The sequence below is a fragment of the Lepisma saccharinum genome, chromosome 2, assembly GCF_977018435.1.
Source record: "Lepisma saccharinum chromosome 2, izLepSacc3.1, whole genome shotgun sequence".
Lineage (NCBI taxonomy): Eukaryota > Metazoa > Arthropoda > Insecta > Zygentoma > Lepismatidae > Lepisma > Lepisma saccharinum.
The window spans coordinates 179,537,669-179,562,301 of record NC_139230.1 but is presented as its reverse complement, the minus strand read 5'-3'; the positions used below and the strand labels follow the sequence as shown (position 1 = coordinate 179,562,301).

The following is a 24,633-nucleotide window of genomic DNA, read 5'->3' as shown; positions in this document are numbered from 1 at the left end:
GAACATATACAAGTAATTAGATACTTTATACATGTCATACCACTGATAGGCCTCCCCGATGGCGCAGTGGTAGAGTCGTCGTCTTGTAATCAAGGGGTCCCGGGTTCGATTCCCGGTGGAGGCACATAGTGGTTCGGATCCCACTTTAAACTGTTGGTCCAGTCCCTATTAGCCTTACTGTGCATAAAGTGGACTTAAACACCAAATCAATCAATCAATCATGCCACTGATGAGGAGATGGTACTCGTATTTACCCAAGTAAAGGGAAGCTCTAACCAAAATTAAGGCTCTTCTCATACAAAAAATATCAATAAACAAATGCTTGCGAATTGACACATAAGTATATACCGTGCGTCCATTTCGATCTGCAGCCGAGAGATCGGGAGAAACGTGGCGGGCGGCGCTGACGGAGGTGCCGACATTTGCGGCCTGTAATGCCCGCATATTTTTATGGACATATGCAGACATTTATATAAATATTGCAAAACTAGCACTAACCTGTGTTATAAGAGTTGTTCAAAGTGATGTCCATCTACATTCACACATTCCTGGCATCGTTTGATGAAATTTTGATTCACACGCAAAAGTTATTCTTCCGTAATTCTTCCTAGTTCTGCCCTTATATTGTCTTTTAGTTCGTCGATGCTATGAGGGTTATTTCGGTAGACTCTATTTTTCAAGGTTCCCCACAAATAATAGTCACATACGGTAAGATCTGGCGAACGTGAAGGCCATAAACCTCTTGAAATTATTCTGTCATCAAACACCTCCCTTATAGCGTCCAAAGAATCAGCGGCGGTATGGGCTGTGGCCGAATCTTGTTGAAAATACCCATATTGTCTCTCATTATCTGATAACAACTGAAAAAACGGCGCGAGTATTTGTGTGCGGTACCTCTCTGAATTTATTGTGTCTTCAAAAAATATAGGCCCTATTATTATTTTGGCACTTACAGCACACCACACACCAATTTTTGCATCGTGTAACGGAACTTCGTGTATTATTCGGGGATTTTCAGTGCTCCAGTATCTATTGTTCTGTGAACAAACATGACCACGCAAGTGAAACCATGCCTCATCCGAAAAAAATATTAACTGTGGATCAACAATACCATCTACAATATTCTGCAAAACCCAATTACAGAAATTTACTCTACTTACGTTGTCAGGGGGCCGTAATTCTTGCACTATAGAAACTCTGTACGGTTTTAATTTTAGTAGCTTAGTGGCTGTATGTGCTGATGATTTTGACACGCCCATCTCCTGTGAAACACGGCGTAGAGGTTTGTTTGGAGAACGTTCTAACGCTGCACCAATTTCATCGAGTTTTGCTTCGGTTAGAATCCGTCGTTTTTGCTTAGGTGTTTTAAAATTTAACGATCCAGTTTCTCGTAATTTAAGGACAAGACGTCTAACCGTATCTCTATGTGGAGGTAAAACGCCTGGGAATTTCTGTACAAATTGCCTACACACGTCTCGACACGAGTCTGTTTTCACGTAAGTGTCATACATAAAAATTATTTGTTCTAACGTGAACCTTGCGGCTGGCATTCCAATCGTCTGACTGACACAACACACATACACACTGCAATAACACAAACAAGTAACGGCAAGTAACCAAGAATAACACTCTTACGCACAGTACGAAATTAACACGCTCTTGGTTTACATCTGCCTGCCACTATATTCACAGCTCTGTAGTCGCGAAGGAACAAAAAACTTGAGCTAGGAGATTTCGGATTGCAAGGAAACTCACGAACACCATTAGCTTTTAACGGTTCGTCTGCAGCGTAATCTTGATACAGTGTTGCACATTCGAAACCTCCAAACGATCCCCATCGACACAAAACTCTTTCAAGGATATAAACTTAAGCAGGACGTTACTGGTCAAAACTATGATTAAAATGTTTTACAGAGTATTATCTGTGGCTCTTAATATAATTTCTAAAGCGTAATTATTTGTGTATATAAGGGTGGAACTTGGAAGAATTACAGAAGAACTTTTGCGTGTTATAACACAGGTTAGTGCTCGTTTTGCAAGATGTCCACAAAAATAAGCGGGCATTACAGGCCTCAAATGTCGGCATCTCCGTCAGCGCCGCCCGCCACGTTTCTCCCGATCTCTCGGCTGCAGATCGAAATGGACGCACTGTATTTACAAATATTGGATAGCATATGAAGTTAGAATGAACTTGTGCAGTCTTGCGACAATGTCCTATCTTACAATGTTGGTTTTCGTTCATTGGTACAAAAAGCGTTTTAAACACTTCCACTTTGTCACTGACACATCCAATTACACAAGAAATGATGCTCCCCCTTCGCAGTTTCGAACTTTCATCGAATTGAAAGTGCTTCACCTTTTTTAAGGCTCCGTTGACGGATATACAAGGGAGAGTAAAATGAAAACCTTAATTTGCTTTTGTTTCTTATCTAGTTGATTTCTGTAAGTCGGGTTGCACAAGTTTGCTATCCTTTAGCACAGACCTATTGCTGATCTACATATATTTTCAAATTTGAGTTAGTGGCTGTATACCTGGTTAGGTTAGGTTAGGTTAGGGGTCTTTGGGGTCCAAGTGCAATCACTTATGAGCCACTACGAAGGCCTTTCCAACCATCTGCCTGCGAACTGAGGCCATTGTCGAACTTTCTCTTCCATTCGTAAACTTGCTGGTGTGGTAAGCATGCACAGAGATATTGAATTATTATTTGCCGAGAAATTTCTGTAAGTTTTAGGCTGGCAGAGGGAAATAAACCACTCCTCTTCACTGGTGCAAGTGTGTAGAGGCGGTACGATGTTTAAAATGACAAAAATGACGTTTTGAAGCTCACTTGATTGGTGTTGCAGCCTTGAGGTTGTTCTGTAAATAACAGTTGATACTTCATGCAAATTTGAACTTATACAGTCTTCCCTACAATTGACTTTTAAGGTCTTAATTTCACTCGTGTAATAAAATATCTCTACACTAAATTTCTAAGCGAAAATATTAGGAAGTGGCCTCGCCCCCTTGGCCCGTGTGCGCACGTCCATGATTGATATTCTTCATTCAACTCCACCACGCCACAGAGTCTGCTACAGAAAGCCTCCATGTCTCTTTGCGGTTGCAGGTGGAAGATCATCATTAAATTAGCCGGCGATGCGAATCCCTCCCGAACCCTATGGGATTTCGCACTCTCTCGAGCGCTCTTCCGTAAAAGCCTGCTCTGTCCACCAATTCCTCCCGATCCACCTACGAACTGCGACGATCTCTTGCAGTTGCATTGGCGTGGGTGCGTTCGCAGAATCCCCTCCAGAACCGCAACTGCACTACAAAGCATGCCGCTTTAAAGTATCAGTCTCCGAGTTATTCTCGCCGCGAAGAATCCGCAGCGTGGGTTTCAAAATCAGAAGTTCGCTGTTGTTCCTTTGACCCTTTAAGGGTATTAATATCGTCACATCTGCAAAAGAAAGGCGACGATGCAGAAGTGATGAATTTCGTGAATCAAGTGGAGGAACTTTGATTTTGTATTATCCACTCTTACGAATGAACAGTTACTCTTTGGAGTAAAAATAAATTAATTTTTAAAATGAGTAACTGTAATTCTGTTACTTCTGTCGAGTAAAGAGTACGAAATAAACACTTCCTTTTAAGGTTACTTATCATTATGTTTTGGTATCAAGGATGGCTTCTCAGATGGTGTAGTGGTAACGTCGTTGCCTTGTTCGATACACAGTGGAAGCACACTACAGGTCCCGAGGACTTAAAAGAGAACTGAAACGCTAGAGTATCAAGGATATTTGGATTACTTCGCCACCTGCGATAAAAGATCATTAATCCCACACTATCTGTCGACGGTACGAATACTAATAAAAATGACATTTGCTATCCTATATGTATGCAACCAGTGCAGATTAATGTTGCCACTAGTATATATTTTTTTACTGTCGAGAAACAATCTAAAAATGACAGTACGATATGGAAATACATTCTTGCCAGCAGAGACAGGGTCAAACAATAATACCCTTCCTACCTGAATACAATAATGCTTCTATCGCCATCCAAATATTAACATACGAGTATCAATATCTTTTCCGACAAAAAAAATTAAATGCCAGTGGCAAGTATGAATTTGTGTAGCTTGGTTGCATACATATACGAGTAGAATTGAAATACAGTTCAAAGGAGGCCTCGAGAAAAAATGCCACTTAAAGAGGTCGCCCGTGTTGACGTCTTCGTAACACTGCGGGAAAAAATGATATTTGCGATGACTTTGATTTGATTAGATTTTTGTTATTTACCGTCGCTTTCCTGCCACTTTTGGTAGGGCGTTTGACTGCCACGCAGGATACCCGGGTTCGATTCCCGGGATGGGTGATCAAAGGTAGGAATTTTTCCGGCGTTGTTCCCGCATAAAGCGACTCAGGGGCTCATCCAGCCTCAAATAAATGGGTACCTGGGGGCAACCCTGGGGGTAAAGGCGACCGGAGAATGATGCTGATCACATTACCTCCAAAATGGCCGTGATCGAGAATATGTTGGGCCATACCGCCGCGTCCTCTCAATGTGCCTTCATGGCACGGCGCGGGGGCCTCTGGCATCGTAGGGCGCTGTTTAACTACTCCGTCTCTGAGGTCGGCTTGCCTCCACGATAACGTAATGTATTGGTGTTTTTGTTGACTTATTTATTACAGCCTATTGGTGCAATTAAGTTAAATACGAGTGAAAAAGAAACTAGGACTGACCAAACGAAAGGAAAGATAAAAGCCAGGAGCGTTCATGGTCTTCGATAAAGGTACCATCCTGGTACTTGCGTGGAATTGCCGAGGAAAAGCATGAATCACAGTGACGCAATTTGAACAAGTGAACTCAAATGAAAGTCGATTACCTACACCACTAACCACAGTTGTACATTTGCATTAACAAATAGGAATAAAAGTTCATTGCACAAAAGGGGCCTCCCGATGGCGCAGTGGTAGCATCGTTTCCTTGTAAGCAAGGTGTCCCGAGTTCGATACCCGGTGGAGACATGTTGTTCGGATCCCACTTTAAACTGTAGGTCCAGTCCCGATTAGCCTTACTGTGCATAAAGTGGACTCAAAACACAAAATCAATCAAAAATCAATCATTGCAGAAAAGGTATTGGTAAAACGACGACTCTTCAATTGGTGTGGATGCGTCCTTGTTAAACAAGCAGTGTTAAAGCTAAACGAGCTTCATTCATCCCGTAGCAGCTAATACTGTAGACTTGCTATCAAGAAGTTACGTGTTAGTTTCTTTGAGATGGCGCCGACCTCCATAGCGGAGTGGTTATCATAGTGGTCACGGGTTCGAATCCCGGCATGGGTGTAATTTGTGAGTGTATCTTCATTATTTCATAATATCATCACTCATTCTCATCGTCGCGATTAGCCAAACGTGGCAAAAAAGACAATAAATAACAAAAATCCTAATTAATTTCTGTTAAGACACATTATGTATTGGTTTCGACTTTAAACTGTAGGTCCAGTCTCGATTAGCCTGAGAATACAGGGTATATCATCATAGAGTAAACAACTTTAAGAATTGATTTCGACTAACTATATGGAATACAACAATGACACTTGTTATGTATCAATCAGCAACACTTCAAGTTTCTATGGATGTCTACAAATGGCTACCAATGTACACAAATGTTCAGTGTGGCTTCCACCAGTTAGGCGACACACATCCCATCGAAATTCGAGTTCTTGCCACACTTTCCCCAAGAACTCCTCGTCCACCAAACCAAGGACATTTATTTCCTATTCTTTCCTTTAGCTGTTGCACATTCTGTGGCATAAATGACACATAGACTTTGTCTTTCACAAAGCCCCAAATGGAGAAGTCTAGGGGTGTAAAGTCTGTGGACCTGTAAAATTCGCAATTTGTTTCAACACTGCACCAGCGCCACAATGACCGTGTTTACAAGTCTTGAGCATGAGAAAAAACTTGAAGATTTCTTTTATTCTTATACAACAAACCTTAGATAATTTTTAAACAATAAACCAGATAAGTTGTTTACTGTATTATGATACACACTGTACGTATAGGGGACTTACAACAAACTCACTTAATAAAACTTCCCAAACAAGACATTCCTAAAATTTATCTTTCAAATCAAGAAATGAATTTTTTAAATTCATTCAATGCACAGAGACTAATCTGGACTAGACATACACTTTTATCATGTGCCAAAGTGAAGGATATTTGTTCCCTCGTCGGTGATCGAACTCTAGATTCTTTGACAGAAGAAAATTAGACCACAAGACACCCTATTCACATTGGAACACAGATGCATTCAGTAAATTAAGTGATTATCATTTAATTAGAAATGGTGACACAAATGAGCTTGAATATCTACGCTTATTGACAAGCAGATGATGAAACGTACATATATTCAAGCGGAAAAGCGAAGGGAGTGCAGGGGCGACACCCCCCATGACAAAAAGATGTATTATGTATATGCATGATGTTAGTAAATTCTCCGAATAATGAAAAGCTAATGACGCACATTATTATGATCCACCTCCGTTAAAGACAAGAAGCATCTCCTGTCGCTCAAACTCGCTTTGTATTTAATTGAACAATTCGTTTGCCAACAGCCCGCAAGAAAAGGCGAGCTTCGTTTTAATTCAGGTTTATGGTTGTCCGACATAAAGAATTGCCTCTTAGCTTGTATAAAAACAGTTCTCATTTCGAGCAGAAGAATCCTGCAAGTGCAGTCACTTTTCTTTCAGTGGTGGAAATTCTCAGCGGTTTAATGCTCTTTTCGACAATAGCTTCCTTCATTTTCTTCTCTCTTCCTTCTAGTAAACCGAGGCGTAAGAGGGTAGTGAACACACAGGATAAAAATGAAAATGCACAATACTCATTGATACAAAATTGCAGACAATTGGTAAGGAGTCAGATGCCGTGTATGCAAGAAACCAGTAGTAAAGTTCCTCAACGTGACATTCATTACTACATGAATATTAATGACCTCCACGATGGCGTAGTGGTAATGTCATCGCCTTGTAATCAAGGGGTCCTGGGTTGGATACCTGGTGATAGCACATAGTGGTTTGGATCCCGCTTAGTGTATCTGTTCATAAAATGGACTTAAAACAGCATCTCAGCAACATAAATATTGTTAACACATAATGTGATGTAGTGGAGGTATTTTCTAAAGTGATAATTTTGTGAATGATTCTGGCATTTATTTCTAATATATGTAGAATATAATCTCGCAGATATTACTGGGCATGCACACAGTCTAATATGAGGAAGAAAAGCCGGCCTCCGTGGCGGAGTGGTTAGCACATCACGCTACGACGCCAGGGGACACGGGTTAGAATCTTGGCCTGGGCACGGATGTTTGTGAGTGTCCATTCATCACTTTCATCATGTCATTACTCATCCCCATCTTCGCAAATTAGCCTAAAGTGGCAGAAAAGGGAAGTAAAATATAGCAAATCAATCAATCAAATCAAATGAGGAAGAAAACAGAGCACCTAACAAAAAAGTTAAAAGAAAAGTACAATACACCATATATAACACTAATGAAGACAATAACAATCTAAAAACAAACGTCAAAGTTTGTTAAAGTTTATTTTTAAAATCTACTTTAGGCCTACATAGGCTAATTAGGACTGGAATTACAGTTAAAAATAGGATCCGAACCGTTGTGCAATGAACCTGCACCGGGGATTGAAAGTGATTAACTAGAAATTGTTTAATGAAAAATAAATTCACTTAATGATAAAAGTTGTGGGGAAAGTGTTGGATTGAAAAACAAATACATTTAAATTGGTTGTATTGTAAGTAGATATCATGAAATACTTTTCTGTTGTCTGGACCTAAGCTTCTAGGAAATCAAAGCGACGCGTCGCTCCGGTATAAAAACGCCCGTTTAAAAACCGTTAATAATGCTACAAACCTTTACAAACTAGTGTTTCAATCTACAGGTAATGAGATAAAGTAGCTGATCAGGAAGATAGGTGATATAATCCCTTACACCTCTTATTTTCCCTCACAATTTTAAAACAAGGAGGGAGAAGGGGATTAATTTTCTGCGCAGTGGAAGTTATTCAACTTTATGGATAATATGGTCAATTTAAAAGCTTAATTTCACTCCCAAATTTTATTATTAATTCTTTTGAGTCACTATAAATACCACAATTCTTTAAAAACAAAACCCATCACAAATTTATATGATAATAACAAAAGTCAACCTCATTTTTCCACAGTCAACAAGAACAACGCTACCCATTACTTTCATTTCTATAATTACAATAAACATTCCATTAGGAGGAATAACACGTAACGAAAAGTCTGTCCACGTAAATCAATCAAGCTGCAAATCAGTATGTAGAAAATATGACTTTAACGGGTCTACTACAACCCAGCATAAAACTCATCTGACCAATATGACCTGGAGTAATCAATCTTCCTTTACTAAACAAATGAATTTCAACAATCTAAACAAGTGAAATATATATTAAAGAACTGTAAGTAAATTTAAGGCAAATCACTACCAGGTCATTCAGGCCGAAACAGAAGTACACGGAGTTACAATATACTCAGCCTGTGTCGGGGGTATTCATCAGTCTCCAAGTCGGCAAGGTTCTGCTACGCCAAACTCTTCGCTCACACAGCTCCGAGGTCTAGCCAATGGCAGAGCTTGTTCTAGTCACATTATAATACAAGTGTACTTGGCATCATTACATGAGCCATACTACACTCTTATAGTGACCAGGTGAAGGCAACATTAAAAAAAATATAGATTTTTTCCTATGGTGGAATTGGTAATCATAATTTCACATAATCACAGATAGTTAAAGTACGCGATGGAAATACTTGACTCTAAATAAAAAATCAATATATCCGTAACCACGTAAAAGGGCTTATATTTTGTTTTAATGTTGTTACAGCAATCCTACATCAAGAACACAACTGTAAATGAAATAAAAACTTGCCATTTGATTAGTTGTTGACGAATTAAAGCGTTTGGAAGATTCTTTTTTTACTTCAGCAGAGAGTAAAAGGCCGTGGCAGACCCTGTCTTTAAACTTGAACCATGCCACTTGCATAATAAGGAAGATAAAGGAAGGGGAAAAAACCTAGCGACTCTAATTTAATTTGGCCGCATGGGACGAAGGGTTCATTAGGCTCATAAGCGAAAGTAATTGAGTGTCGTCTTAAGCGAGGCGTTTCGACTACACTCTGCTCTTGTCAAGTACAAAAGTAGTGTCTTCCCAGAAGTACCAGTAACATTGTTACGAGAGATACCTATTATGGACTGCAAGCATTGCGCAGATTTGGTTACTACGTAGTGGGATCAGGACCTGTGTTCAGCCGAGGATCAAATCCCGAAATAATTGAATACAAGGAAAGAGCTTTAACAAACGGGCTATTGTTCACATAAGAATACATAATGAAATTACGTAACACTACAATTCATTAAGCAATTGCAGAAATACGTGTAACTTGAGTTAAATAAGTTGAACTTTGCTGCCCTCAGTAAACTAACGATAAACAACCTTGTTGCGAAGTCAAAACTTATAAATTTGATTTCCATAGAAATTTGTTTGCTACTACTCAAACATTCATCCTTGTATTATTAACTTAGGGACATAAAAGTTTGACATAACCAAAAACAGAAAAGAATTAACTTGTCTAGCAATAATCATTCTATTGATTTCACTAACGATTACACCTCAATTCGAAAAACAAACCATACTGCAACGAAACTCTTGTAATAATCATATCATTAGCTAGTTGCTTATATTTTTTAGGCAGTTGTCTAGCTAATACTGGTTCATAATAACCCTTTCAAGACATTAGTTATAGATTGCAGGCCGATATGTGTAATATATTAAATTTTCATAATCATTTGAATAACATATTTGAACATCCGCATGGACGAGATGTGACCCCCCATCCCTCGAGGAACTGGTTACGTCACATCAAGATAATTGAAATCTGTTATGGTCTAGTAGTCACGCGATATTACACAACTTCGACTTATCAAACAAGTTGCTTAGGACGAAAGGGGTGACCTCCAGTAAGTACCCAAATGTCAACCTTCCTTCCACTTAGTACACCCTGGACTCCATTCATGCACTAACTAGTCTTTGGTGTCTGGACAAACAGTCAGTTAAATGCTCTGTGGGATTTGGTGTTGCGTGTTGTCCATTTGTGTTTGTGATTATCCTCTCGTCAATTCCATTTAATCACCATTCATCCTCATATTCGAGATTAGCTAAAAGTTGCAGAATAGCGAAGTAACATAAATCAAATCAATCAATCAAAAATGGACCAATTCTGATATTACTTGATGATTTTTTTTGCAAATACTTATTTTGTTTTCAGTATTTACTTTTTTTAATTGATTGATTGATTGAGTTGGTGTTTTAAGTCCACTTTATGCACAGTAAGGCTAATCGGGACTGGACCTACAGTTTAAAGTGGGATACGAACTACTATGTGCCTCCACCGGGAATCGAACCAGGTACTCCTTACTTTTTTTCAATTGTTTATTACTCTGAAGTGTGAATAACTCTGGGCAAAATTTATGAAAACTCTCTTTAACGCAAAACATAAAACAGCACATGCAAGATATGGATGGTGAAATACGCATCATTTAAGGATGAGCTATTAAACGAAATTATGTGCAACTTACACCTTGCCGCTGTTTCTGCTGACATTATAATATTTTCATATCGTTTCACGGATGTTTTCAGATAGACAAAAATACCGTGGCTGCATACATATTGGATAAAAATTACGTTTTACAGAGTTCGTGGCGAACGAGACCACCACGAGCAAATCGTTATTAAGATAATCCGTTCATCTTACTGTCCCTACGGGATGTGAAAGTCTATCGGTGTTGTAGGGTGACACCCTGTATATACACGCTTCTTATTACTCGAATAATTTCCAAACTGGATATTTTACTTAGCACTTTGTCAATACTCAATTCATATAATGAAGCATTACATTTCTGAGTGATGAAGCAAATTATTATATAATTTTACAACTAAATTTTGTGTTCAGCAACAGATGAGTAAATTGAAATGCTCTATTTCGTTAGACATAACACAAATTTAGTAATGAATTCTGTGTACGTACATTAAGAAACAAATGTCCATTCAAGAACACTAATATCCAGGGATATCGGGTTCGAATCCCAGCCTGGGTATGGGTGTTTTTGTGAGTGTCCCTTCATCAATGTCATCATATCATCATTCATCCTCATCGCCTCGATTATCTAAAAATGGCAGAAAAGTGATGCTAGATAACAAAAATCAAATGAAATCATAATCTCGATATGCCCTTTAAACATTATATTTTCCGCACAATATGTTAATACGTATATAATAGTTGGAAACACTTATAAAGCCGTTTACTCGCTTACAAAGCTTACGTTTTTGTTATCACCATGACTCAATTAGATCTTATACGCGGGGGAATAAGAATATGATCTTCTTTATACATTTCCAGGATAAATATTCACCTTTGATCTCTTAATGGGCTCCCGCGTAGCCAAATAATTAGCGCTTTCACGGGTGCGAACGGTCCCAGGTTCGATCCCAAGCGAAAGCGTCCAAAACTTCAGTGTTGATCCAGCATCGTGAGGACAATTGTGGAGCTACTTGAAAAGAAGAAGGAGCGGGCTTCTGTCTGGAAGGTAGAAAACAGCGGCGATGGAACTTGAAGAGCTGACCACGTCACCCAAAGAAAAGCGGATTGGCAGGCTCTTACCCTCAGAGGACTCTGTTAATTTGATTATTAACGTTGTACAGAGAGAAGACAGACACAGAGTTTATTTTTTACATGTTGAGCATTTTATGCCGTTTCTCCACGTTACCAAATGGCAACGATGAAGAAGGATGATGGAAATATGAAATAAAACTAATAATCCGTGTCTTACTTGGAATTCGAACTCAAGGCCTGTTGTCTGTGTAAAGTAATGGAAGTCCATAAATAAGTGGAGGGCATTTGATGACCACACTTCAGAATTTTGTTTGTCCGTAGACTGTTTTACGTCAAAATTAGGTAATCACGACAACGTCTGTAATGATATTGATAAAAATACGATTACAAGCTGTCAGCCCTGATCCTGATTCGAAACAAAGGTTTCTAGTTTAACCCCTCAAGCCGGTTCGACGTACACGTGTACGGACCCTCATAGTGCTTCTAGAGGCGGTTCGACGTACACGTATACGTCCCGTGTAGTAGTGACGAAATGATGCATATTCTGCCATCTGTTGTTTCCCCATATGAATGAAAACGCATGTAACTGAAGAGTAGACTGCAATATTCTGCTGCCTGTTGGTTTGCTTCCAAATACATGAAATTATATGCGATTGCATCACTTTATTACGTAAAAGAAACAGCTGAGAAATGGCGTCGAACGAGCGGGTAAAGGGCATCGAAGCGGACGAAATTGGTGCATTTTTAGAGGAAAGTTACAGTGAAGGTTCAATTTATTCATTTCTATCTACAAGTGAAAGTGAAGTAAACTATGCAGAAAGTATGCAGAACAGGAAGTAGATAGTGTCAGCGATAGTGAAAGCGAATTAGATGGCATTACATCCTCACCTGTTGCGTCATCGAATGTAACCTGGAACTGGAAAGAAGTTGACAACTCTCTCAAAGCAAATAAACTTGCGTTTTGTGGATTGTGCGGTCCCCAAAAAGCAGTCAATAATGTTCTTGATGCCTTTTTGTTGTTTTTTGACAAACAAGTTGTACAACTCATTGTCGGAAAAACTTACTTATATGCCGACACTTGTATTCAACATTGCACATTGAAACCACGTTCACGAATGCGCAAATGGCAACCAGTTACCTTGGAAGAAATATATCTTGTTCTGGGAATATTTATGCTTATGAGTATAGTTCAAAAGTGTTTATTGGTGTTCAGATAGTGAAGTAGGACTGTGTTTCGAAGCATATTTTAAATTGTACCACACAACGTTGGACTTCTAAACTAACAAGAACACAAGACAGAAGGAGTACTTTGTAAACGCAACATGTACGAGGGTCACTATTTATATTTTGAGCCTTGGCAACACTGATTGAAGTTAGGCGCGATTTGACGTTTGCACGGAATCGTCTGGCATTATTGACCATAACGTACTTCAAATGTTTTGTCAATAGCTTCATTTGTGTTGTTTATGTTGCCTTTGAGATTGCACGACAACAATAAATTGGAATTAACTCGTGAACATTTTCGTGCGATGATTTTTTATGATTTTCGACGTGGATTATCAAGACAAGAGTGCATCGATCAACTTACTTCCACATTTGGCGATGAAGCCCCATCCTTTGCCACTGTGAAACGCTGGTATAACGAATTTAATCGTGGCCGCCATTCGCTCACCGACGAGATTCGCGAAGGTCGTCCAAAATCAGTTGTTGTTCATGAAAACTTGAAGCTGTGCAAAACCTAATACTGCAAGATCGTCATGTCACATACTGTAAGATTGAGGCAACCATAGGCATTAGTTCCACCAGCATATATAAAATATTACATGATCATTTAGCTGTGAGAAAGGTATGTTCTCGTTGGATCCCACACAATTTGACAAAAACTCAAAAAGACGCTCGCGTCAATTGGTGCAAACAAATGCTCAATAAACACAATCGTGGTGCTTCAAAAGACGTATATAAGATTGTAACAGGTGACGAATCATGGATATATGCATATGAGCCGGAACGTAAACAGCAGTCAACTGTATGGGTGTTTCAAGATGAACCCAATCCAACAAAATTTGTTCGCGCTCGAAGCACATCGAAACAAATGGTCGCCTGTTTTTTCGGGAAAACTGGTCATGTGGCAACTGTGCCTATAGAGGAACGTAGAACGGTCAACTCTGAATGGTACACAACAATTTGTTTGCCAGAGGTCTTCGGTCAAATACGGAAAACAAACAAACGCCGTCGGATCATTCTTCATCAAGACAATGCCAGCTGTCACACATCTCGTCTAACAACCGACTTCATGAACAGTCAAAAAATCGAATTGATGGGTCATCCGCCGTACAGTCCTGATTTAGCACCCAATGACTTCTTCTTGTTCCCGAATGTCAAGAATAAATTGCATGGAGAACGATTTTCGCCGGCGGAAGACGCCGTTGATGAATTCAAAAACCATATTATGGAGGTGTCTCAAGAAAATTGAAAAAACTGCTTTGACAAATTGTTTGAACGAATGCAAAAGTGTATTGACCATAATGGAGAATACTTCGAAAAACAATAAAGCCGTTTTCAATGCCAAATTCCTGTTTTTTCATTGTTAGGCTCAAAATATAAATAGTGACCCTCGTATTTTTTATTATTTTTGTTATTATAGTATAAATGTTATTATTTATACATTTTTGTGTAGTGTGAAGTTTCGTTTACAAGTCCTGAAAATTTCATTGTAATTGAGCAAATGGCTTTTAAGATATGTTCAATTTTGTGACATTATGCGAAAATTGCTGTTTTGGTGATTTAAAATTACCGCCTCTCGTATCGGCTGATGGGTATTTAACTCCCGGCTTGAAGGGTTAACCGCAGACAGGCTATCCTAAAAACAAGAACAGTTTATGTATCATGAACTGATGAGAACATTTCAAACATGATATTAAAGCTCTGTACATCATATTCAACAGTATCCTTACTTTTCATGATTTTCATCAACTTCATTGAAAGTTTCATAGATGTTCGAAAATTCAAGAAACGCGCTATTTGTAGAGCTCTCTGTAACAACAAGGAAACCAGGAAAACAAGTTTTGAGCAATAGCCAATTGAAAATGGCGTCACGTGATGGCGTTGAACTTCTTTTGCGGTCCTTTAGATTCTTCTTATCTTATTCGGTCGTTCTGCTGAGGCGGTGCAGAACCACTTGGTCTGCAGGCATTCAAGAATCTGGTACAGCATAAGAAGAGTATTTACCATTTGATTTTTGTTATTTAGTGTCGCTTTTCTAACACTTTTGGCTATTCGCGACGTTGAAGATGAGTGATGATATGATGGAATTGATGAAGCGACACTCACAAAGAACACCCATGCCCAGGATGGGATTCAAACCCGGGACCCCTGGCGCGTAGCGCGTTGTGATAACCACTCTGCAACGGAGGTCGGCGAGGAGTATTTACGTTAGTGCAATGACAAGACAAAGCTTCGTAGGATGTGGTTCGCGCGTAGACAAGGCAAGTTGACTTGCCTTGTTATTGTACAGAACCATTAAATTGGTGTTATTACTAAATTTGTCTAAAATCTCATTAAGAAATACAACACTACGCAGCATTTTCGTTTGCCACTGGAGAAGAATGATGATTAGATGACGAGCCTGTATAAAGGAACATACACTGTCCAGAAAACCAAACTGTCCTGCTCACGTCTGCATATTGTCACCATTAACTCAAGAGGTAGGAAGAAGACATAAAGCAACCAGAATAGAAATAGGTTACGCCTACAGAGCTGAATAGGTATTGGGTTGAAGGAATCTGAACGTTCGATACTCGGGTGAGAGACTCTTTGATACGATCGAGAACCGTGGGTCGTCATTTGGTTCGCTTCTCAGGAAAAACCAAAGAAATTTAAGGTGTTTTCTTCACGGCCAATAAATAAAATGAAATCCAATAATTGCCATGCTTCTCTGACCACGAGCGCCACCCGATTGCGTGCGACGAAGCGGCTTCTCCCACTGGGACTTGCCATCTTTCTTCATGACCCAGAAAATGGAAAATTGATAAGCAGATTTGAGCAAGAACACACCAGGGGTTAGGTTGTGTGGAGACGAACGACGAAATTTTGTGAGGCAGAGCAGTTTCCAAGTAATCTATGTACAACCTCCACTGGGTGAACCCAGACCTTTTAACCCGTTATCTCCTTGAATCATTCTCCATGAGATTTTTACATCTGCTTGCACTTCCAACACTTTGAAATACATCAATAGGAATGCAATAAACATATCTTACCATGCAATTATCTTAATGCATTTAAGTTACTATTAGATTTTCATAATGCTTATCCATTCATATACTTATTGTATGTGTATATATATTTGTACATTTTTCATGTTTTTATTCCGCAGTTTAAAATTACCTATATTTCTAATAAATTCCATGATCTGTATGTACAATTAGACATGTGTGTATATATATATAGCGGAAATTAAAGCTTGTGCCTTTTCTTATACTCGACCAATCTCTTCTCTTTATCTACAATATCATGATATAATTCACACGAAACACAAATAACATATACCCTTCACAATAGATAAAACTCTACCTCATTTAATTATGAAGTTTGGTTTACTAATGATAGGACTTTTATCTTGGAACTAGATCAACGTTTAACCTTAATCTTGTTTAGTGAATATCCGAGTGACAAAATTTTATGTAAATACAGCTATTTCTTCAAAACAACTAACTTTAGTTTCAATATTTTTCTTTTCCTTAAGTTACATAGCTTTTTTACACCCCTAGGTTAATCTGGATGGGGAAGATGAATGATGAATTCATGGAACATATGAAGGAAAATGAGCAATGAAACATCTATGCCTCGCCCAGCATTCGAACCTAAGCTTCCTAGTTTTGTAGCACGCTACACTGACCACTCTGTCACAGAGGGTGATTCAAGAATTATCGTTATTTCTGCAACAAGTTCCGAATAACATTCCGTTCTATGAAGAAGATGCATTTTTAGCAGTTTCATCTCACACCAAAAAGGCATTTTAGAAGCAATACATTCAAAATAAGAAAATCTTGTATATGTATGACTCAGCAAGCGATATATAATTTTGAATAAAAAATGTATGTAATTTGCAGTGAGGTATGTTTAACATGTAAAGGACACTGTTATCTTATAATTAATGAAAGTAATATTTGTAATATTTTTATTACAAGGGAAGGCAGAGTATTACACGCTTGTGCGAATGTTCTCTTTCGTCACCTTTCTGTGAGAAAACAATCCGAGACCTATTTACATAGTATTTTCAATTTTGTATACCTTCTTAATGTTTCGAACATGAAATTTTATTTTCAATATTATATAAAATCTAATCATTTGATGCGAGCGTGGCGTAACGGTTAGAGTAACACGCTGCGAACTAAGTCGTGTGCTCATTCTTTCATCCACTTCATAACTTCATTTTAGCCGTTGTGGTTGTGTATGTTGAAGGTTCTGATCTCAAAATGGTCATTGATAAAAAAGGAAAATATTATAAATTATTTTTAAGTGCATGTTATTTCTAACGAAGCATTGTCGCATCGTAGGTCACGCGCCATAAACGTGATAAAAATGAAGAACATACACTATTTGTAATATATGTGATATCCATATGAACAGATACTAATTACTGATTTCTTCTAAAATATAACGTTAGAATTGATCGAATAGTTCACATACCAGAATTATGAGGAAGTGTAGTAATGCCATCATTCAGACAAGCAATTACTGCAACAATGCAAAACAAATCTATTTCTAGCGGGAATGATTGTTTTAAAACCAATGATCTGTATTTTTAAAATAATAGTACCACACGAGCAATTCAAAGTAATTAAAATCTAAAAACTCCCAGTTACAACAATTTCCTGATGGGAATTCCAAGAATTCCAGTATATTGAATATAATTTCACCTCGACTACAATTATCCTTATTCCAGATTACTGTTTTATTCACATGTACTCACGTATTATTGATTACCGTATACAATTGAAAGCAAATTGTTATTAATTATGGGTAATTAAATATACTTTCATTGGTCTACATCATTCGTATAGAAAATTGTAGAGAAGATCACTTCAAATTCTATTGATTAGTTAATATCGTTTTGAGGAATTCAGCTTGACATGAACAAAGCACAAGACAAAGAAGCATGCCTCCATCTAAATACATCTAGATTTGATTGATTGATTGATTTGCTTTATTTTACTTCGCTTATCTGCTACTTTTGGCTAATCACGAAAATGGAAATTAGTGATATGATGAAATGATGAAGGGACACTCACAAAGGACACCAATGCCCAGGGCGGGATTCGAACCAAGAACCCCTGGTGTCGTAGCGGGATGTTATAACCACTCTGCCATGGAGGTCGGCATCTATCTAGACTTATCATGGTAAAAACTGCCCATTTATAATAAGTGAGCATCTTGTACTCGCCCAAACTTCTTTTTCCCTGTAATTGTTGGTGTTCCTCGAGACAATAACTATTAAGCTGAAAATCTACAAGTCAGAGTTCTGTGGAATTATAAGATTTTGGAAAATATTCGGTGGGTGGCACGTGCTCAGGCTCAAAACCATTTTACCCCTTTTATCATATTTCTCATTGTACAAGTAGGTGAACTGATTATCTGCACATTGTTGAGATGAGATTCAAACTCCGTCTTAGTCGGACACGAAACATTTCACGCTAAGGGCGAAAGCACAAAGTGTTAGCAAAATAATTACCACCACTACCTAACACTCTACCTACAGAAATATAGAGTCACCAACGAAAGAAGCTACAAATATCCAATGCAAAGACATTATTGAGTTTCTACAATTCTATGATGTGCTACTCACGAGCCATATATCTGAGCAAAGTTGAAGATTTCTGCTCCAAATATCACATAATTTTATTAAATCGATAGAAAACACGTCTTATATTTCATGTATTTCAACTAGGGTTAAAACAAATCTGAATGCGAATCGCCTTTGTAGAAGAAAATCTTCACACTTTTTTTATGCTGAATCTGCAAAATATTGCGGCAAGTCACACTATCGGTATAGGAAACAATAGTTATAAAAACCATGTGTCCGATTCCTCGCATGTTTCCAAGATGCAGATATGTGAAAGTTCTCAAAGAGAGAAACTAATATTTACAGTGGAATTTCCGTCCTTTCAGAATGCTTAGGAAAGTCAGATAGTTAGATTGTTAGCTGTTCATTGTGTGAAGATCTCTCAGATGGTCAATGTGATTCCTCGAAAGAAACTATTTCACCTCGATTTTTTTTCTCACTCTTTACCCAAAGAAAAAGCGACACGTATTTTATTCAATTGCAGAATGTTGTGCCAGGATGTGCCTTAAATGTTGCGTGTCGCGTCAACACAGTCGGAGAATGCCACTTCCTGCTCCTGACACGCAATATGACGTTTAAGACAATCTAATGTTTGCAGCAGCTCTTCTTTGGTAGTTAAAACTTCTTGGAAATGAACTTTCTACTTCTAAATGTTTTAATTGATTTTCAGCTTTGTCTAATTTCCACCCAATAAACACGGAATTCTCGTTCGTATTACTTAAGTGACTTACTTGAGTGACTGGCACTTAAGCCCCTCCCCCCTTTCTCTTCATGCCTTTACAGTTTGTGAAAACCCTCGCTACTGGTGGATCAATATCTTCAACATAGTTCCTCTGACTATATTCATGATGTGGCACCATCTCATCGAAAGCTAAAAAAAAAGTTTCAAAAAGCACAATCTTGGATTCTTCTCCTTAATGCAATTGGGGCCTTCCCGATGGCGTAGTGGTAGCGTCGTCGCCTTGTAATCAAGAGGTCCCGGGTTTGATACCCGGTGGAGGCACATAGTGGTTCGGATCCCACTTTAAACTGTAGGTCCAGTCCCGATTAGCCTTTCTGTGCATAAAGTGGTCTTAAATCAGCAAATCAATCAATCAATCCTTAATGCAGTTGGTATAAATAGCCTCAATGGTGACTAAACCAAATTAGATTCTTAATTCATAACTGTTACAATTTACATGCGTACAGTACAACCTGTATATACTCTATCCCGGGAATCTCTGGAGCAGCGAACGAAAACAAGTCTCTGAGCAAGTAGTGAATCGAGAGGGCTCGAGGTGTAGTGAGTGCATGAAGAGGAAAATGCAGCTGCAGTTACCAACTGTTAGCAGCAGCGCATGCTGTTTCGATCCGCCCACTCGCTTCCTCCCCTTCTCAACCATTATGCGCGGCCTTGCTTCACAGATTCCCGGGACAGAGTATATACAGTAATTAAATCTGTTCCAAAAGCGTCATTCAGTTCATATCCTAATACTATATGGTTTATTTACTTATCTTTCTCAGTAAGTAGGCTTTGATTCTCATCACTGATTTTTTTTTTCAGAAAATCGAAGTGATGAATGTCAATTGTTTTCATGATGCTTTTTTTAAAAAAATCATCATGTTGCATGCATGCTGCTAATTTCACCAATCGTACACCTTTACCTATGCCAGCACAGAAATTACACATGTATTGGACGGGTTGAACAATAGCCTCCCCGATCTTGTAGTAACCTTATAATAAAGGGATCCTGAGTTCCATTCCCGGTGGACGCACATTGCTCAGTGGTTCGGATCCCACTTAAAACGGTAAGTTCAGTCTAATTTAGCCAATCTAAGCATGAGTGGACTTCAAACAAATTTTGCCGGGGCTAACACCATCGTGAGGACATACTGAATACTAAATTTAGGGATAGGACAAACTAATCGGTACTCTATCGGTATCGACCGATGTACACATCAGCGTATCAGTTTATCGGTAAAATTACCGATTATTTCAACAAATATATAATAATTTATGCAATATCCTGACATTTTGTTATAACTTTACGGATCTAAACATCCTAATCTCCATGCTCTAGGTTTTCGGTATTCGGTCAAAATTTCATATCGGTCCATCCTTAATGTATGTGTGTATATATTAATGTATGTATATGAAAAGTTAGTTATTTCTAATATCTTTATCCAAATTTCAAATATATCATTTTTTAATTTGAGGTAATTTCAAAGCATTTTTACTTCGCAGTGGAGGCTCCTTTTAACTGAAACTTCACTCAATGTCCCCCTTAAATGTGGGCCTGCATTACGTATCATAAACCTTTCCTCTATTTCAAACAGAAAATCGAGTATATATTGTTAGATATTTCGTTAATTTTTATTCCTATTACGTAGGTGAATTCATAACTGCATATGCCAACTCGGTGACCGATCGTGTTGAATAGTAACCTCATAATCTCGTCATCCAAGGTTCTAGATTCGAGCCCTGCCTTGGCTTTTATTACAGTAATTCCATCGTCATGGACACGATTAGCTTACATAGGCAGAAAAGGAACGCAAAAACCAGGGAAAGAAGAGAATAAGAAAACAACATAAAAACATCTGAATATCGCGTTCCAAGACGAGAACTTCTGGACAAATCTTCTTTACGATGACAGGTTCAATCCTGGACGGGGTCACAGATTAATGACGCCGACCCCCCACCGTGTAAAAAATGGAATAAGTACTTGAATAAAGGATCTGAAAATAAAAATTCAGACAAAGCAGGCCTAGAGCCAAAACTTGGAACTCTTTCCAGCCGATCGGAAAGTGATCTAACCTTCTGAGGAGAAAGGGACATAAACTTGAAATATATTAGTTATTTTTTAATTACATCTGAGTATAATTTAAGTCCACTTTGGGATCAGAAAAACTGTACACTCAGATCTACAGTTTAATGTGGTGTCCAGATCGCTGCTATCTCGAATAGAATCGAAGGCCACTTGATTACAAGTCACTACTCTTTCAAGGAAGCATTATTTTTAGGGCAGCAGTTGGATATTATTTACCGATACCGTTCGATACTTTCGAGGCATTTTGGTCTTTCACGGACTCAGCAAAAATGCCTCGTGAAACATTTGTGGATGTTAATTGTCCTGGAAATTATGCAAAATTTCAAGTTTATTTTTATTTTGCACAAGTTTTGTGTGAACAACTGGACATTGTGATTATGTGACTTGTAATTTAACATTATGGTGAAATTCTTGAATATTTTAGAGCAAAAACATTGATAAATTGATGCATATAATTAGAGTAGAATTCTTACACATAAATATTAATCAATATTTTGAACAACTTTTAATAATTATTACAATATTCAAGTATCGGTATCGGTGGGAATCGGTATCCGAATCGGTTCAAAGTGATATCGGCTCAGCCCTAAATATTTTTTAAAATTAAGTTTGGAAGAAGTTGGAAAATCAACACTTAAATATTGGAATAATAAGAATAAATATTTTGCTCACTCATATTTCTATCATGAAGTTGGATGCCCACAGGGTTGTATATTTTGCAAGAAAAATTAATTAGTTGTTTGATTCTAAAACGATCGCTTCCAAGAAGAGTACGTGCACTATTTACGTCAACCAATTAAATTAACCGACAGGTATTTATGATTGTTTACTTAGCAAACAGTGATTTGATATGTTGCAGAGAACCAAATCAATCTGGGGGGAGATGTTATGTAATATAAACCCGTTCACTAATACTATTAAATGGGACAATAGCGTAGATCTGTTTGTCTTCCATTCGTTTTTCCTCAGTTTGATCAATCGTCTGAATTGGACACCTAACCAACAATTTACTCGTAGCCAACGATCAATAAACCAACAAGGATAAACTGCAAGAGAGCGGGAAGAAATCCACTATAACCTTGCTGGGACCATCACATTTCGTTTCCTTCGGCCAGATGGGAAACAGCTTCTGTTAGAGTCCCAGCCCTATAAATTCGAAAAGAGACTTTTTGTCATTGTCAGGATGAACAATGGTTTGACCGTGGTACGCAAAATTGTCCCAATGCGTGTACAGAACGCAAAAACAAAGATATACTCTTGGAGCGAAACAAATAAAATAAACAGACGTCTATATACCTTCACCAGATGCTTTGCACATTTGTTTCGCAGGGAACAAAATACCTACTTTAGAAAGTAACAAAGCTATTTCCGTTATGAGCTTATGTAAAATAGATAATATTATTCTCATAAACATTCAAGCAATTCTGCATCACATTATTTAGTTGTTTATGACATAGTCATTATCAATATTCTTTGTGAACATCTATCTTGATAGGAGAATATGCACACACTTTTTATTAAGGTGATATATGTGATGATTTTCCAATCAAAACTTTTAGTTATTGTTTAGAGTTAGCTAAAGTAGTAGATGGATGGTTGCGTTATTTCCGTATGGCAGATATTGGCTAAGAAAATGCAAATGTGTTACGAAATAATAAATACAATATTACGTATTTTTTTCCTGTGGACATTTGACTGTTTTAGTGAACCACTGCTTTAATTCATTTTTTCACAAACAACATTGTGCAATGATAGGAGACTGTGGTTCACATTCAATAATAAGTTTACATATACGAATATAATTTTCTTATTTCTGAACATTGTGATTAGAATCTATGAAAAATTTTTGTTTCCATGGTATGTAGCCACAATGGTTAGTTAACTATTACCACATTACTGTATCAACTAATGACAGACCGAACTACAATGTTCTGACTCTGATATAGATATGGAATTCAAAATGTGTTTACTTTGACCATTATTTAAGTTGATTTCACAATTAGCGAATATATTTTTCATATTATCACAGCCTTGTCTCTGATATTGCGATGTAAGTACAAAAGCATGCTTCAGTTTTATTATTTCATGAGTAAATCCTAAAAATATTACCCAGTTGGGCGAAAAATTTGAAGAAAAATATTAACTGCATTAGAAGCAATTGTATTAACAATTTACTAAGTGGACGTACCGTAAACAACCGACAACAAGCAGGAGATTGAACCGTTTATTTCTGCACGGAGACCGAAAGACATTTATCAGAAAAGCATTCTGAATATGCAAGTTAAAAGAAGTAGCAAGACTGTTGAACCAAGGATTTATATGATATAAATACTTTAGAGGGAGACAAAATGAGAATCGAAAAAGTGACCACTCTCTGTGTTACAGTGGTTAGCATAACACGATGCAAGCTGGGATCGAATCGACACTAAATCACCTTTCATTTTGTTACTTTTACAACATCATTCACCTCACATTGTCGTGGTAGAAAAATATGTGCATCTCTAATAACGTACAGCGTGTCCGGCACCAACACTACCAATAAGAAAGTTCTATAACTAAGTAACAAACAGGTTTATTGACATGCGTTATTTAAAAAAAAAAACAAAAAAAAACAGAGAAACTCAACAAGTTTTATTATAGTGGCAGTGGCAACAATGCAAGTCCGTTGAACGCGATAGCCCGCCTGTTCATTTCGTAGCCTGTTGCATATTCGCTCGGTCGGAATTTTCTCGTGTGTTCGTTTCGGGTGGAAATGGTATTTACAGTGCAGCAAGAAGTCGAATGCTTCTATTGGTTAGCAGAATTTAAGTTTCCGAAAACTGTCCAGAGGAAGTTTCGGCAAAAAGTCGTTGGGTCGGACGTGGTGGTCCCATCGCATGGCCTCCTAGATCCCCTGATCTTACCCCTTTGAACTTCTTCCTTTGAGGCTACATAAAGGACAATGTGTACAAAATCCCAGTACTGGATGTGGATGATTTGCGTCGGAGGATTGTCAGTGCTTGTGACACAGTCACCCCGTAGATGCTGGAAAACACCTGGCAGGAGATAGAATTTCGTTTGGACGTCTGACGCGAAACACGTGGTGTACACGTGGAGATCTACTGACTATCATAAAAACTTGGTGAGTTTCTCTGTCTTTTTAAAAAAAAAACACATGTCAATAAACCTGTTTGTTGCTTAGTTATACAACTTTCTTCTTGGTAGTGTTGGTACCGGACACTCTGTATATATGTGTCTGTGTATATATGTATAAGCGTGCGCAGGTTAATTTATTTGGGGGTGCTTTAAGGGGACTT

General features: G+C 38.0%; 1 protein-coding gene across 15 annotated transcripts in view; it reads right to left on the bottom strand.

The window, feature by feature from the left end:
• Cadps (calcium-dependent secretion activator 1) overlaps positions 1-24,633 on the bottom strand; it is a 462,589-nt gene that overhangs the window by 248,636 nt on the left and 189,320 nt on the right. The gene's annotated exons all lie outside the window — the stretch shown is intronic.